At 40.3% G+C, this 17,943-nt stretch overlaps 1 protein-coding gene across 4 annotated transcripts in view; it reads left to right on the top strand.

Moving 5' to 3' along the window:
• Positions 1-17,943, top strand: part of LOC306770124 (RNA-binding motif, single-stranded-interacting protein 3) — a gene marked incomplete at its 3' end in the record, with an annotated part of 215,398 nt that overhangs the window by 110,908 nt on the left and 86,547 nt on the right. The window lies entirely within an intron of this gene.

Below are 17,943 nucleotides of genomic sequence, written 5' to 3'. Positions count from 1 at the left end.
TTAGCCAGACAGTCATTAAACCTGACCTTGGATGGCAATGCTGCATTGACTTTAAGAGGAAAAAACCCCCTAAACACATTAAATAGGTACCCTGTTATTGCATGTGAGGGTGGAAGATGTAATTCCTTCCATAAACATTTTCTCCGAGAATGAAAGTTTGGGTTGGAAGGAAGATTAATATGGAGCAAGAAGAGCGTGCCAGCTCAAAGCAGGCTAGTGGAATATAATGAGTTTTGTGTTTTGGCTGGGGAGCCGCTCGCGCCATGCTAATTACACTCTGTAACGAACTGAGATCTAGGGAGCATCACAGGAAGACAAAGGCTCTGAGCAGTCCGGTGGCGATCGGCAGAAAAAAACAAAAGTGCTGCACACACACATTCAAAGCCCACACGGACAAATGGAAGGAGTGTGGGAGACAGAGATGGAGGTATGCTCACAGTTTTCTGCAAGCCCTCCCTGGTCACCACCCCCATGTTAAGAATAATGAGATGTAGCAGGAAAGAGAGTCTGAACCTGACAAACGAGGCTATCCATCAGGATCTCCAGACACGGTGCGCAAACTCTGCTGGTAGAAAATGACTCGTGTGGAGACGGTGGGATGGTTGGAGTAATTGAATCAACCTCTGTTGACTTCTTGCAGTTCCAGCTCTTTAACTAGATAAACAAACAGAACAAACACACATTCTTGGTTGCAGAGGAGATGAACATTAAATGCCACACTGCCCCCTTTTGATGAGGAGGCCAGCTGCAGAATGACTTCCTTCAGGGTTTGGTGTAAATGAGGAAGTCCTAGCTCTTGAAGCAGGAGTGTGTCTCATTCCTTCATTAAGCTCCCAGTGCCTGCAGGGAATCTAACACTCTTCCCACGCATCAGCGGACTCAGTGCACAAACAGCAAACAATCAGGCTGACTTTCAACTGTGACTTTCAGGAGAATTAAACCACCCTTGCTTCCTTTTCCGCCTTCCTCTCTCTTACTCTCATTCTCTTTCACCCTCTCTCCCACAGTCTCTTTCAACTTAGAGGAAAAATTTGCTCCTGGCACAGTTTAAATTAAACTTGCCCTCTTACCAATGGATTCTAACCTTTAATATTCTGGCCCTTTGTTGGCAAGTGTATATCCAACTTTCATCATGCAATATGTGTCATTATCACCTTGTGGCCTTCTAACCTTCACTATGAAATGTTTGTGCATCTCTCTACCCAAAAGCCCAGGCAACTGTCAGATGGGGAGACTGAATTTCAACTTTGACTCATTTCTGTACATAAATCATGCTGCTATAATTTGAATGCTTTGCCAAACTTACTTCGCATCTATTACGTTACCTGACATCATACTTTTTGTATTGCCAACAGTATTCAGACTCCAACAGGCTCTCTGCAATTTGTTTTTTGCGTTTACTGCAGAATCCTGCTGCTTTTATTAAAGCCAGAGTGGCCGAATGCGTGACTGTAGACCCCGTTCCTCTGCCATGCCTCCCTACTGCCTCGTGCTCTCTCTGCCAGCTGATTTCCCCGTGCGGAAAAGCCCCATAGCCCCTTCTGCATTCCTTTCCAATTAAGCTAGCATCATCTGATTCCAATTACTCTAATTATAGCAGCCAGGGTTGTGAGTGAGAGGGGAGAGAGATACGGGGAGAGACAAAGGGAAAAAAAAGGAGTTAGTGCAAGCGAGAAGAACATGGCGAGCGTTCACACTTAGGAGAGCAGGAATGCATGCGTAGCGAGGCGGGCTTAAGGCCACTCAAAAGGCAACAACAACAACAACAGTAACCAACAACAAAAAGTGCTTGCAACATCACAGCAACAGCTGCAAAGATTTCTTCCACACTGGCTGTAGTTTGTAATGGTGGAAATGCATGATAGTGACAGATCATGTAATCACAGCGCATATACTTAGCAAGGTCATGCTAATGGAAGGACATGGGTGTTGTTAATCACACTATGACGTGATGAACAGTAATCCCCTTGGTTTGTCTTGTAAAAGGACGTCATTTAACAAATCCCTTCTTGCTCACTGAAGTCATGTTTGACACCTGCAAGTCCCCGTAGCAATCTCTGACGACCTTACACAGAATGACACCTTTCATATGCTGCTGAGCTAACAGTGCTGCAGGTGATCGTGATAGTTTTCACAGCCGACTGCTCAGGAGGAGATGTCAGGGCACTGGACTGCACTGGGACTTTTTTTTTTTTTTTTCCCTACAAATCTGCTCAGAGATGGCAAACACTTGCTCTGTTTAGGAGATTTTGCTCCTTTGTCTCTCTACGCTGCTGTTCTGCTTCTCAAAACACCTTTCAATGACATTATCTACAGACACTATAAACCAAAGTATTAAGTCATTATATTTCTTTCTTTTTTTTTTCTTTTTTTTTTTAAATTACTCGCTCACATCTTTATTTCACACAATTATAATGTGAGAAATTCAAACACTTGTGGAAGTGGATGCGTTGTAAACAAGTGCAAACACATAATTAACATGCATTCCCTGTATTTATTTTGGGATTAAAGTATCATTTAACATTTATAGCTTCAAACAACAAGATACGTTGCGATGCAAACACTCAAACCAGGAGCTCGTCAGAACACGATGATGAATCGTGACATTTTGTTGAAGTCTTTATAAGTAAAGCTAGTATTTCTTTTTAAAGTAGCAGTTTGCAGGATAGTCTTGTACAGTGGAGCTTAGCATTGCTTCCTGAATGCATATTGTTTTCTTTCCAGTATTAACTGGTGTAGGTGGAGTCTCACACTTGATATGAAGAAAAAGATCCAAACAAGTGCAATGACAGTGGCATTTGCCATGATGTTATCTTCTTGAGTGGCATTGATAAATGATGGTGCGATTATGGAAAAGTTCAGACCTGCAGGGGCGCGTGTGACTGTTAATTATCTGGAGATATAATGCAGAGATGGACATTAAATGAGTGAAGGTAATTTAGAGTCACTTGATATGTGATTCTCTTCTTCCTGTCTCACTCTTGGCCCACTGTGACCTCTGGATAAGTTGACCCTCTTCCTTCTTGCAGTATGCATATCAGTCATGGCTCTTTCACTGGCCTCTGTCATGTGGACCCTGATGTCCCTGTCTCTGCTGCCACAACCCATGATATCTGTCTAGAAGCTTATTTTCTCTTGGCTTCCACACTGAGGACTCTTTTTCCTCATGATGACAGTCCCTCCCCTTTCTCCGTCTTTGTCTCCTGACAGCCTCTCCCCTGTCTCTTGCTTTTTCTCCTGTGATGCTTCCCACCTGTTGTAAATCTAGTTCCACTATCTTTTAAAAAGCATTCACTTAACAATCACGTGTCTACTTGAAAACTTCTTTTTTTCAGCTGGAGCTTATCCCAGCAATCAGCAGGCAAAAGGCAGGGTACACCCTGTGCAGTTTGCCAGTCCATCACAGGTCCAACACACAGACAAACAAACAAACTACCACCGAACATGCGTGTCTCTGGATGGTGGGAGGACGCCGGAGTACCCGGTGAGACCCCACGCATACAAGGAAAGGCTTTTATATTTATACTTCGTACAGAAAGTGGCTTGAAAGAACAACCATCTTGTCATGAGGACACGGCGGTAACCACGACATCACCCTGCAGATACATGTTTATTTCTTCGTTTTTTATTTAGTCATTTATTTACTTGTTTTATTGCATGATAACAACACTTTCTTTCTTTCTTTCTGCATGAAACTATACATCTGTTTATTCAGTCTTTATGTTTAGTTCATCTTGCCATAATTTTAAAACTTGCCTTGTCAATGCTCTGAGTGACAGTTCTCCTTCGGTCTGTTCAGTTAAAATCTACAATACTCAGCAAAGAGAAACAACTGCTTATGAACTAAGTCATGTTATTTCAGTGGGAAACTGGGAAAAATCTCATTGATGGTGCTGGATCTGCGGATGCTCCTTTGATGTTTAGGGGTAACTGGTTGCTCAGCTGGTGGAGTTTGAGTTTTACAAACTTACAAAAACAGTGTTTTGACTGTACGGACAGCGGTTCTGTTCAGTCTCTGAGGATTTTTGCAGCCTAATTTTTTTGAGCCCGTTATCTTCTGGCAGGTTTTAGATGGGTGGAAAAAGGGGACTGAAAAATTGGAATGTAGTGAAAGTATCTTTACTTTGCTTAAATTCTACTCGAGTAAAAGTAAAATGATCCATTTAAAAATGTACTTTAGTAAAAGTAAAAAAGCACAAAATTTACTTAGTTACTTAGTTACTTTCATTTACCTGATGTAAACAAAGGACAAAATAAATCCATAAATCTGGATAATTCAACACTGTTTTAAATAAACTTTAAAGCAGTTCATTCATGAGAAATGTTATTATCTACTTTCCACATCTGGTTTTAGAATTACCGGAATGTAAAATCAAATGCTGATCTGAAATCTTTCCTTCTTTTTGCATTTTTGATCCTCCATCGAAGACAGCTACTTTTTCATAGATTAGCCTTGAGGACTGCATATCCAACACGTAGAGGGGAAGATCGTTCCTGGGTTTATTTCACCCCTTTTCTTAATATTAATCCTGAATTAAGTTGATAGTCATACACCAGCAGTTCCTCACAAAACAGAGGGATGTAATGCTTTAGGAATTAGATGAATGAAGTTCCCGCCGCTTCATTTATTCTATCAGGTCTATTTCTTCCGTTATTAGATCTCAGCATCAGTGAATTGCTACTATGAAATTTGATAGAATTTCTGGAATTTTTCTTATTTTCTCCTCTCTGCCTTTACTATGTCCTTTGTTCACCCAAATAAGGAAATACTTTTCCAAGTTTTTATAGAAAGGAAGTGATGAAGCCGCTGAACTCTGTGGGAAACCCTGGGCGGATCGTTAGCTTGCTTCTTCTGTATCATTAGTGTCCGTAACAAACACATTATCACCCACTGTACCACCCCTCCTCCAGGCCATTTAGGGTGATAATTAGACTGTAACAAGCAGCCGTCCCTTTTATTTAGGTCATCTGGTGTTAATGTCCTTCTCACTGATGTAGACACTGGATCGGCTTTGAGCTGGATGCTGCTTTGAACAGGTCAACACAATTGTTCAGTAGGAGGAGATTAATTGTAACTTTCTTTTCCCTCCTTGTAACAATTTACTTAGCTAAAGTTAAACACCTTAATCCTGAGACCATTTAAATGCATGACATCACTAACATCAGCCTATTAATCATTTTATTGAACCAGCAAACATATTGGGAGCACATCTTTTTACTTCCTACTTGGAACAGAGAGTGGCAACTAATTTAAACGTCATGCTGAAAACGTGTCACATAGGACATCAAGGCCAATTCATTAAGATGGAAATACTTATGATGAAGCTCAGTTGTACGTTTGTACATAATTAGTCCCAAAAGGCAGCTGTCACACATTGGGAAAACAAACTGTTACATCTATAAAATGGGATTTGTAACAATAATTTCATGTGATATACAGCTGTTTGGATACATTTAGGTTTCTTGTCATTTGTAGGACAGTGTGCATAATTTTCCACTGCATCAGAAACAATTTCTAAAAGCTTATTTATTTTAATTTTCGTTCATTTATTTCATTTTCATTCATATGTTTTATTTTATATGGCCTGATCATCATGTCATGAAGATCCATCTCTTACCTCTGATGCTTCCGACCATGCATGAAATATGTTCGATGTTTTATGATAATGTGCGACAACTATAAATCTGAGAAACACAAATCTCAGTAACTCTGATTAAGTGTTCAGAAAACTGTTGAAATTAGGAATTATTCAGCATACAAACAGCAGCAATAAAATTGTTTTTTTTGTTTGTTTGTTTTGTTTTGTTTTTGATTGAATGGAAGTAATACTCCAAATCGCCGTTTGTAATTGAAAATCATTGCATCAGCTCCAGCGCTGAACCTGACTGATTTCACATAAATGTTGATTTGTTCTGAGTGGCTTTCCCCGCTCAACACTCCATTATTGCTTTTTTATTATTTTTGTTGTTGCTGTTTTCCATTGAGAAATAATTCTGTAATAAATATTTCAATATTTCTGTGGTTCTCGCCTCGACTGTGTGTTCATTTCTTCAACGCAGATGTGGCGGAGTTAAGGCAGAGTATATCTACTACAGTTAGACATATGATGATCACATCGCTGCGTAGTTTCATGTGGCAGTTGTAGCGTTCCCCGGTGAGTATTGTCACATTAAGGAATAACAAATGAGTTCGTGACCCAGGGTACTTACTCGGGGTGTGTTTCCAGAGCAAGAAAACAGCATATGCTATTTGCTTTGCAGTAGATTCATAAGTGAAAATTGCATTGTGCCTCCATTTGGAGAGCAGGTGATGGAGTGTGGAAGGAAACAAAGAGATTGTCACTCTCCATGTTTCTGGGGATGCGATCCCACTCTGCTGAAAGGCTCAGACATAGCTAGCTGTCATCTTAATACGAAATCTGACTTGTCAACATATGTTGTGTACCTGGCTTCTAAATTACACTGAAAAGAAACTGTGTGTTAGTGCTTGTGTATTTGTGAAAGTAGCTGATGCATGTTGAAGTGCTTCCATTAGACTCTGCATTCTTAACTATCTGGAAGCTTTGATCCTCTCACCCAGTCTGTCTGGTGAACACATTCCTCCGACAGACATGTGCCTCCTGTTGAAGCCACTTAACATCCACCGCCACGGCTCATTTGACCCATGCACCGTGACGTTAACATGTATGACAATTTTATGATGCGGTAAACCCCGCTGAGGGCACTTCTGAGGATTGCATGTGGCTCCGAGAACAGCATGTACTGCATCAGACAGCCTCTGTGAAGTGGAGATGGGACTGTGGTATGTTGGAAACACATGGGGATTTTTGGAGTTTTAAGTGCATAGGTCAATGTGCAGCATTCCTGTGATCTTGTGAGACAAGCACTGGTTCCCAATTTCTGTCTGTCTGGTGATGTTCCACAATTCAAAACAGCCCAGAATGGTTCATGCACTTCCCAAACATGATCCTTCCATGAAGACAGCACCCTCGGGGAATTGTTAATCTGTTCTTTCATGGCAGTCAAACCACGGTGGCTGCAACTGATTCTTGACTTAAATGAGTTGTAATTCAAATGTTTATTCTACTTTTAAAAAATGGGTTGTTTTTTTTTCAAATAAAAGTCATGTAATCAGTTCTGCTCCTTCTCTACAAATACATGTTTGCATTTATCATATTTTTCTCAAACAGTATTTGTTTTTCCATGGCAACTAAAGCAAAATCACATAAGCCATCACTCATGCACCGCTCACGCACTATTGAGTTCTTGGTGTTGTATTCCAGACCGTCCAGCAACATTGACAATAAAAATGCAGATTTAATCTGCATATTGACTTCAGGAACTTTCCCAGGGACCAAGAGCTTTGGAGGTGTTCATTGTGTTTCCTCTACCAAAACCTGGACCTAAAGAAAACACAGCTTGGTGGAATTGTGTACTTGCAAAAGTTTATTTCAGCCTGTTTATTTGAGCTAGCTCCAGGCCAATCACAATAATAGTTAAAAATCTGTGTTTTTCTTGAGGTTGCATGCAAGAATTTATACTGTTCACATTGTTTGTGTTTGTTAATAACTGGCAATCTTTGCAAATTATGTTGTTTGCTAATCGTCAGCAATTTGCCATTTCTGTTTTTTTTTTTTTTTTTTTTTTTTAACTCCACAGAAATTAAACAAAAAGAAAAATATGGTTCTGAGCCTCCTTTTCAAGTCTGTTAGGAATATCTTTCGTAGTCATTTTTTCCTATTGTAGCTTAAGATTTTATATTAATAATGTCATTAAATGACACGTCTGCGATTCCTGGAGAGAGCTCATCCCATGCTTTCTCAGTCTGACAGCAGTAACAACATATACAATGTTCACTTTGGTGCTCTATCTCTAATCGGCAAACAATAAATCAGTTCTTTTCTAATGTGTGGTCTGTATAAGAAAAGGGAAACTAGTGAAACAGGCTTAATGTGGTCGAAACGAAACATCTAAAAGTAAAAATTTGGAAAGTCTTGATATGTTGGCGGGCCAAAAAAGGGGATGAACTCTTGTTCAAACTGAATAAGTACCTGCAATATACAGATTCAATGGGCATACTGCATATGCCAACAGAACTCCTCATATTTGTCAGTAGTGGAAATCAAAAAGCTCACCACCATTTCCTTTTAACACCCACCCCACATTCACACACCCCCATCTCAGTCCGACACCAAAACCTTCACCACTACTTTCAGCCTCCACGTGATGCCAGCCAGGAGGAATTCAATCTCAGAAATGATATCATGAATGATGCATAAGATTGAAAAATGCATTTACCCTGGCGACAACACAATGAGCTGTTGTTGCAAACACCATAATGGAAAAATACGAAGGTTACAGTGATGACAATGCATTATGAAACCAGGACGACATTTGTGAATGTTGTCTACTCCTGAGCTGAGGGAGCTCAGACGAAGGAGCGGCTTATGGGGAAAATCCTCCCTATTTCTACATAGGAAGGGTGAATTTGTCTTCAGGTCTTGAAAGAGCAGAGACTTTGCATGCATGTATACCTGCCCGCTTGTCCGTGCAGGAGTTTTGTCTCCTTTTGGAAGAGCACCGAGGTAAAAGCTGGCATGCCCATCTTCCATGTTAATAATGGATTTTTGATATGAGTTCCACATGAAATTTTAATCTCTGGAATATTAGCTCACCCAGGGAGATACAAAATCAAATCACAGGGTCGTGATTAAGCGGGTGAAGCCCATATCGACCCATTTAAATTCACATTAACCCAGCATCAAAATGTATGAGCCATGACATCGATGGCAGACATAATTTAGTGGTGTTATGTCTGTTTTGCAAAGTAAAGGTGTGATGAATTCATCACACATCTGCAAAAAAGAGAAAATGAGGCTTGGTGATCTTTCAGGGTGCTTGGAAATATCGAAGGATATGCCTCATGAAGTTGATGCTTCCTATCGTCAGCAGTATCAAAGCTAAGCAATTAAATTATCTATACGGCATAGGCAGAGTTGACCGGATTTAGGTCACCCTTTGGGGCTGTAGACATCCATTGTTGTCAAAGACAATTAGAAAGCATCTGTGAGACATCCCATTACATGTTCCTCCATCACACTGAATGTGGCTTCATGTAGTTTATTTCTAATCATTCCTGGGGGCTGTGAAAGCTAATCTGTTATAATCTATGGCTACAAATAATCCCCCATAAATTGACAATTTATAGGGGATTTTTTTTATGTGACTCCACCATCGACTGATACAAAATCATGTGAAATATACCCTCTGCCCCCCCACCCCCCATGGGAAAATCTCTCATGGTCAAAAGGCTACTGTTGGTCTAAGACTGAGCATGATGCTAAACCATCAGGAAACATTACAGCAGGATAAATCATTTGCTCACATCAATATACAAGATGTAGCTAAAATTTTACAAAACAAAAACATCAACCACAAAAGGTGGTGTTAAAGCCCTGGAGTCTGAATGAAAAGGTTCATTTGTGTCCAAATAAACAAATTTCCTTCGTTTGGATGTAGGAATGAATAACAGCTTGAGGCAGTTTGATTTATGCTTGCAGGCTTTGTATTGTCTGCCTGAAGGTAACGCTAGCTGGACTGAATCAGTTCTTCCTAGCACAGCAGTGTTGGCATGACATCTGTGCTTACATTATGCTCTGTAAATCAGTCATCCACAATGTCTCCTCAGCATAAGATGAGCCTTCTCATGCCGAAGAAACAACAACAATAACCGGAGGATTTCAGTGTTTTGTTTGACTTCTCTAAAAAAAAGTTTTTGCCCGTAGCTGCGAATTACATAAACTAGTCTTAACAGTTATTGTATGTAAAGATCAACACTATTTGGCTTCTTTAAAGGTGGAGTATGTAAGATTTTCAATATTTTCAAAATAAATTAACTAAAAAAATAACTACAATCATAATTAGTTTTTTTTTTAAATGTAGGTTCCAGTCTGTCCATATTTGATGCGTTATTAAATTACAAGTTTAATTAATGACAAAGACCCTTCTTGAATGTTTTCTGACCAGTAAAAAAAAAAAAAGTACTTTTTTTCCACCAGTAGGGGGAGTATAAGCCCATTTATTGCAGAGCAACTTTGAGCTACAACTCACAAGCAATTCCTGCCCTCATTGGAGCTGGCAAGGAGGAGGGGTGAGGGGTGAGTTTTGCCAACCTGTGGTCGTTTGTGGAGGTAGCAGTTTTGTGGTTTGGCTCACGACCTGGTGTTTGCCACCTAGTGGTGGAGAGAATCACCTTGAAACTTACATACTCTGCCTTTAAACAAAAAAAAAAAAACCCTCATCTAAAGCATCAACCACTGTTTTGGCTGCAACTTTGTGTTTCATTCAGAGTTTTATTGGACAAATATGAATACATATTTATTTGTGAGCACACCGAATATACTTGATATAACTTTCTTCAAAATGTTTGATGCAAGTCTGAGTAGACGGTTTAGTTATTGTAGTGGTTGAGCCTACAGTAATTGTCCTTTTTAAGTCACCACCCATTGCAGATATGTATGTATATATAATCTGTGTGAAAATTAAATGGGAGCTGAATACAATTGATAAGGATGAATTTGAATATGAGTTAACACATTGTTGTCATTGGTATCTCTCAGGATGACATTTTGACATGATGACATTAGAAAAAAGTATTAAAGCGTGAGCATGACACTGTGAGCACAATAGCATTTGTCACGGAGACACTCCTTGCTTCCCCCTGTACTTTGAAAGGCACTTCCCTGGAGTTGGTTGTTTAACTGGGACATGGATGAATGTACCAAAAGTGAGTTTTAGAGACGAGGAGCTGTGCTTTCTTGGATGCATATTTACCAAAAGCCCCAGCAAAGATCAGGCCCAACTGAGAGAATAAGTGAAGCAAAGCCCAACCACTGTGTTCACATTCTCAAAAGCTCAATAATACATCACCCACTTTTGTTACTTACACAGCATCTATCATCTCAGCGTAACACAGAAAGCTGGAAAGCCATTTTCCATAAGCAGTAATAGGACAGAGATTGACAGTGTGTGTATGTTTGTGTGTACCACCCCGTGTAGAACCTGCTTTGCATTTATGAGACACAGCTCTGTGCAGGAGTATTGTGTGTAATTATGCGACTCGCGAGTGAATGAGCGTAGGTCTTAAAACTAAACTAAACACCCCGGCGCCTCGGGGTACCCGGACACGCAGAGTTGTCATTGGCTTGAATTGTGCTGATGGGAAGAACTCTGTGGCTGAATGATGTGATGTGCTCTGCAGCAACGTACGGTAATTTATAAGACATTTATTTAATCAGGTAACATTGTACTTCAAATGGAACAGTGCATGATCAAGGTGAACCTCTAATCTTTTGCCCTGAGCTTAAATTTCAGCTGTTTTTTATCTTTGCATCTGATGGGGGGGGGGGGGGGGCAATTTTGTTTCTGGGCACAAACTTAAAGTTTTTCTCTGCTGTGAAAATATTAGTGAAATGTTAATTAATGGGCATCTTGTTGCCCTCCATCTGTTGCTGAGTGGGCTATCCTGTTGCAGCTGCAAAGGCCAATTGATCATTTCAGCATCCTGATGTGAACAAATGAAATAATTGATCACTTTGACAGTAAAGAGAATTACGAGGCAAGAAAACAGACTTATGTAGCTGCAAGGAAGGAGGTGATAAGTTTTTCAGACAACACATGCAGTAAAACGTATCTCCTCTGCTAAAGTAATATTTTACATTTTTATGTACTAATCTGCCCAGTATAATTTAATGTGGCATGGGCATCGATGTTCTGGTGCAGAGGAAAAAACTTCTGGACGTGGAATTTATTTTTCTGTTATTTGAAGCTTATTTGTTTGATTTTTTTTATTATTCTTATTCTTTTTTCATGTAGGGCACGAAAATGTTATTTTGTCATGCACAATGACAGCAAAGGCTCCGCTGACTCTAATTCTGATCCTAACACCTCAGGTTTAACTCCATTCTCTGTCACTTGCCTGCTGTAGGGTTTTTTGTTGTTTTTTTTTTGAATGGGGGTCTTTTGTCCACCTTATTTACAAAATAAATATATGAACTTTCATACATTTTTTCCAAAGCTGCCAAAAGTTCTTTTTTCCAAAGTTTCTCCAAAAGTTTGTCTGCTTGCATCAGTTTGTCACTAGTCATATGCTTAGTGCTGTGACCAGGGGTGTCAGTTTGATTGACAGGTGTACAATCAGTCCCATCACCTAAATAAAAGAACTAAAGCAATGCTGACTGATCAGGGAAATAGAAAGCTGCACTTCAGGAAAAGTCTTGTCAAAAGCAATGAGAGCGCAACCTCAAGTCATATGACTGCCAGACATCTAAGATGTCAGATACACACCATTTTCCCAGCACTCCTCATCCATCAGACATGCATACAAATACACACACATGAACATATGGACCATATGCAACTAATTCTCAGTCGATGCTGACAGGCTATGCTCCAGACACAAGTAGCTTCACTATGTGAGTAATCTACTTTAATGCATTTAATAATTTCGCATCATCTATAACAAATAAATTTATGTTTAAGGGACAGTGTAACCTCCTCGATGAGTGCAGTGCATTGTATTAACAAACCACTACTTACCCAATTGACATTATTGACATTGAGGAAACATTTTCAATGTGGTGTTTTATTGCACATACAAATTGCGGTGTGTATTAGGCTGTGACGATATGCTTTGTCCCAATTCGATTTGAATCAGATTTTTCGGGTGCCGATTCGATTTAAATTGTGATTCTCGTGTTTCTTTGATATTGCTTATTATTGTAGACTAAAAAAAAAAAGAAAAAATAACAAAACTTTTTTTGCTCATCTTTTTTCTTAATTTAAATTAGGAAAAAACAACACAGTAGCCAGACCATCTTACTACTGCTACAATGCCCTAGAAGACAATTGCAAAGAACAATAAGACAATATTAATGACAAAAATGTTATAATGGATTATTTGTATTTATTTAAAAAAAAAAAAGTCAATTTTAAAATTGCAAAAAATCCAGATATTCAATTTTTTTTTTTTTTTTTTTTTTAAATTTCCCATGCCTAATTGTGTATACATGCAATACTATCATAAGAAATGTTGTAAGCTAATTGTGATGCACTGACAAGTGCGTGCTGTCATGGTATGTTTGCTGTTTTGTGGATTAAACCAGTATCCAATTATTCCAGCAACATAAAAAGCATATTTAAATTAAAGGGGCTTTCTTTAAGTTGTTTGTTCAGACTTTGCATGATAATTTGATTGGATAAGGCTGTCCTTGGTGATGGCACACACTCTGCCTCCCAGCTCTGTGTTTCTGGCAGACGGTTTGAATCTGAAATGCTGATATCGTCAGCCCCCTGCTAAGCAGCGGAAGAACCTCACACATCGCCAGTTTGCACTCTTGTTGTCCTTCCTTTGTGGTGTAACATGCTGTTCCGTGACTGAACACGTCTAAGTTGGAGATATTTATGCATATGGTGGACTATAATGTTTGTTTGCACATTACAATGTGTACGCGAGGAAGTGCATTGGAATGAAGAATCAGGCCAAAATGTTGCACCATCTGTCGGTAGAGTGTGAATTTAATGAATAGATACACAATTAAAAGTTTAAGCATAACAAATTCCCCATGCAGAACATTTATATTTGCTTCTGCAAAAGTGATTATGGTGGTATTTGGGGTTTTGCAAACGTCTTACAGGTGCTGCAACTGTCTGCACCAATCAGGCTGCCGTAGGTACAAGCTGTAATGTAAAGCCCAGGATATGTTGACATCCAAGTGCTGCAAAGGCAGAATGCTCACACATCCAGGAAGTATCTGACAACAACTTCTACAAGAAGGAAAAATTCGGTGATTCAGCCATCCGCTCATGAGTGGAAACAGAAGCTGTTAGGAAGCACTCATCAAAGGGCCAGCGAGCTGCCTGGCTAACTTTGCCTGCTGTTGTCTGACCAGCTGACAGAATGATAGACCCTTTGTAGTGCTACTGTACCTTTTTGTCTCTGATTTCTCTGGCTCTTCGCAAATTAATATCAAGCTTTTGAAGTGAGCTCATATACTTTCCCACCTCTCCAGCTTCCTATCATCGCACCCCCCCTTACCTCTTTCCTTCCTTTTCGGTTGGCCCGCTTATCTTTCTGAATGCATTTTGCAGATTCAGACTCCCACTGAAAGATCTGAGATTCTTTAACATGTATATAGAAGAAAACAGGAACACTCCCTCTGGCATTTGAAAACTTGTCAGCAATGCATCCTCACTGAAGCAGAGACATAGCAACTACAGCTTCTTTCCATTTTTCTCCACACAGTCGACACATACACCATTGTTTTTGTCTTAAATTGTTTTCTTTCAAGCTGCTGGTTAGTCACACAAAAGGCCAGAGTGCCAAACCTGAGGGCAGTGACTAGTATGTTGTTATAGCAAGGACTGACAGTAGACTGGTTGAGTGTGTATCTATGCTTAGAGCAGCCAAAAAGCCCTGTAGTGCCAATTACACATACAGCTCTAATCTCTTGAGCAAGCCAAAGAAGAAGATGAGAGCGAAGCGGGGATGAGCAGCTGAAGAGATGAGAGATGGCAATAGCAGATAGGAGGCATGGCAAGCAAAACTAGAATTGATTGATGCAATAAAGTAATGCAGGTAGAAGAAATGAAACAGAAACTGAAAGAGGTTTGAAAATTGAAAACAGAGGCCTATTATGAAATACACAGTATGAAGAAAGGAGGAAAAAGGCTGAGAAAGAGGTGAGGAATGTAGGAGTTTTACTGATGGGAAAGATAAGGTGTTGGAAAGAGCATGAGGCCAGCTCTCAGGCTCTACACCGAGTTAGATGCAGTGCCCCCAGTCAAGACATATATCTGTCTCTCTAACTTTTATCAGTTAAACGGGTATAGCCCTGAGAGCCCCATAGGCACAACCAGAGACTTCTAACGCTTGACGTCTCTTATCCCTCAAGCGTTGTCAAAAGGCAACAAGGACTTTCTTTAATGTTATATCTGCCTGTCATGTCAGCTGCCTCCACCTCTCTTTCTCTTCAGCTTTTCTTCTTACCTTTTCATTCTTTAACCTTCTGCACACGAGCTGCGACTCAAATCTTCGCCTATTTCTCTTTTTATATTTTATCCTCTACTAAACTCCCCCCCCCCCCCCCCCCCCCCCCCCCCGACCCCCTCCCCTGTAGCATGGTAATGTTCTCTGAAATTACAGTGAGGTAAACAGAGCAGGGTGTCGAAATGAAATAACAGCTACAGGGCTGTCAGCTCCAGCGAGGGGGCCATCCGTCAGCAGGAAATGACATGTCGTCCACCCCCATCCTCCTATACCCCCTTCTGTCACACACACAGTTGGATTCCTCCTGTCCTCCTGGTGGCAAGGTGAAGGAATTATGCTCATCAAAGCCCCAGCGTAGCCTGGAGCCTTTCCATTAACCTTCTACAACACTGGTCAATGGTGAGGGGACAGACGCAACCTGCCATGACACACACACTAGAAGCAGACCGGCTTACTCTTCTTGATAACACACTCATAAAGCAGCAAGTGTGGGGTGTAAACTGTACCTTTAGTGGCATAAAAGCACATACATAATTACATTGAGAAAGGATACACACAGTTACACACAAGCGCACACACCTCAATTACCTTTTCATTCATATCCTGACAGCACGGCATGTGCAAAGGCTGACATTAAAGGAAATTAAATCTCCTCGTGGAATGGGCCAGCCCATCTCACCTCCCGTCAAAATACTCCAGTTTCCACTCCTCTCCCTAACCTTCTCATCTGGGTATTTAGGGCTTTGTGGTGCGGAACGTCATCAAAGAGAAAAGTTAGCGAGGCGGCCGTGCGTAGAGGAGGCCTCCTCGTGATAATCCCCACTGCAAACGGAGCCCTCTACAATTAGCCCACGCACCCAAATTACAGCTTCACATTCTTGTGCACTCTTCCACCGTGCATACCGTCTCATGCTTATAGGAGAAAGTGCTCTCATTCAATTGCTCACACATACACACACACACACACATACACATGCAAACTCTTATCATTGGCTTAGTCCAATGAGTGAGTGAGTCAGTCATTTAACTCTTTGATCCAGACTTCTTTTCTGCATTCAAATATGAAGCCTATCTAGCATAATCCTGAAAAACAGCAGCTCATATAAGCAATGAAACTCAAAAGGAGAGCGCAGCTGCAAGGCTATGCACTCTCAAGGGACTTACCAGGAGAGTGACACATGTACAGTAGATTTTTACAGGCCGATTTAATTAAGCCTCATTCACGGGCAAATCCTGTGTTATACAAACTCTTGTGAGATTTTTCCTCTTACATTCTGGAGCACACAAATGCAACCAACCTGCTAAGGAAGGAGTGGTTTAATTGACTTCCTGGTTAAAGGAGGAAGAAGCCACAGTCTGAGGCACCAGCTTCCTCCCAAAGATTTTAATCAGATCAAACATGTCCTGTCAGATAAGGAAGCTAATTAATCAGGGGAGGGACTGGCCCTTTCTACTGACAGATGGAAAGATGGCGGCAGGGCACTGGTGGAGACACTTCCTTTAAGCTCGTCCTCAGTCATCAACGGGAAGCAGAGCACGATAGAGAAACGGCGTTGCCTGTGGTGAATCTCAGCCTTTAAGAATTCATTCCTTTTAGAACGCCGTCTATGTAGTGTGTATGGCCTCAAACCCCCCCCCCCCCCCATATATCAGATCATATTTTCATGGCAAAATCAGCTCATCTTTAAAGGAGAATTTCTACAAGACTATTTGGGATTTAGACAAAAATACAACAAAATGTGTAGTTTTATGTAGTTCTTCCTAAATTATGTAAAATTATGTAAACTAAGTTTTATGTAATTCTTCCTAAATTCAGCAGCATTATTCATAAGTAGTTGGTGCACCACTGAACAGATTGCTAATTTTAATGATAATGCCTCTTTTAGAATCTCTTCATTATGCACATTATTGATCTCAACTAATGTTACAGACTTTTATGTCAAATCAAAAGGATGTCTAACATAACTGACGTACATTATTCACACTTAAAATGCATTTTAATGTTGGAATCTCAAAAATTGCCCTCAATCCAACAACGCTCTCAGCTTTTTAATATTATATAATGAAAGAAGATACTACATTTGAATGAAACTGACCTCATCTTTAGATTAAATAACTCATCATACTCTAATTAAATGTACTGGTTGGTACTATATTGAGTTTTACAAAATATGACTGAAGATGATACAAACTTTATCAAAATACTGCATTGTGCGTTTAGTCATCATACTACACTGTTGGTAAACACACGAAGATGTATTGCATTTGTCCTTGACGGATTTAAGTTGTTCTGGTCCTGGCCGCTGTTCAGTAAAAGGTTTTGACATGGGATTGTGAACATGAGCGACTGGCTGGCTGCCTGATTGAATGAGTCACCTACTACCTGGAGGAAGGATTGATTCAATGTGATTTGGAAAGTTTGAAAAGTATGCTAATGTGCTTGGAGCCTACAGCATCATAAATACATAATTAGCAATGCGGATGGCATTTCATGCTTAATTTAGAGACTGAGTGGCTTGAAACACAGATAGATGCATATTGTTGGGACTTGTACGGTGACAGCTCGGTGACTGATTGACTGGTGGCGTTGTCTCAAGCTGCTTTTATGTGGAGCTCACCGTACACCCTCTGCCACCTCAGGCTCAACCAGCCACCAGCTGTGCGGTTGAACACAACGAGCTGCACATGATGCAGCTCATCTCTGTCTTTCTCCTGATTTTTAAATCCAGCCATGAAGCAAGCAGACGACTTTTTACTGTCATTGTAGATATATGCATCGTAGTCCATGTTAATCCAAACTCCACTGCCATAAAAGCTGCAGATCAGATAGCTTCGTAATGTAACCAGCACACATATTCAGTCACACATACAAAGCCCGAGGCACATTGAATTATTGA

Source organism: Telmatherina bonti (assembly GCF_933228915.1).
Source record: "Telmatherina bonti genome assembly, chromosome: 19".
Classification (NCBI taxonomy): domain Eukaryota; kingdom Metazoa; phylum Chordata; class Actinopteri; order Atheriniformes; family Telmatherinidae; genus Telmatherina; species Telmatherina bonti.
Note: the sequence above shows the minus strand (reverse complement) of the source record. Positions and strands in the feature narration are given on the sequence as shown.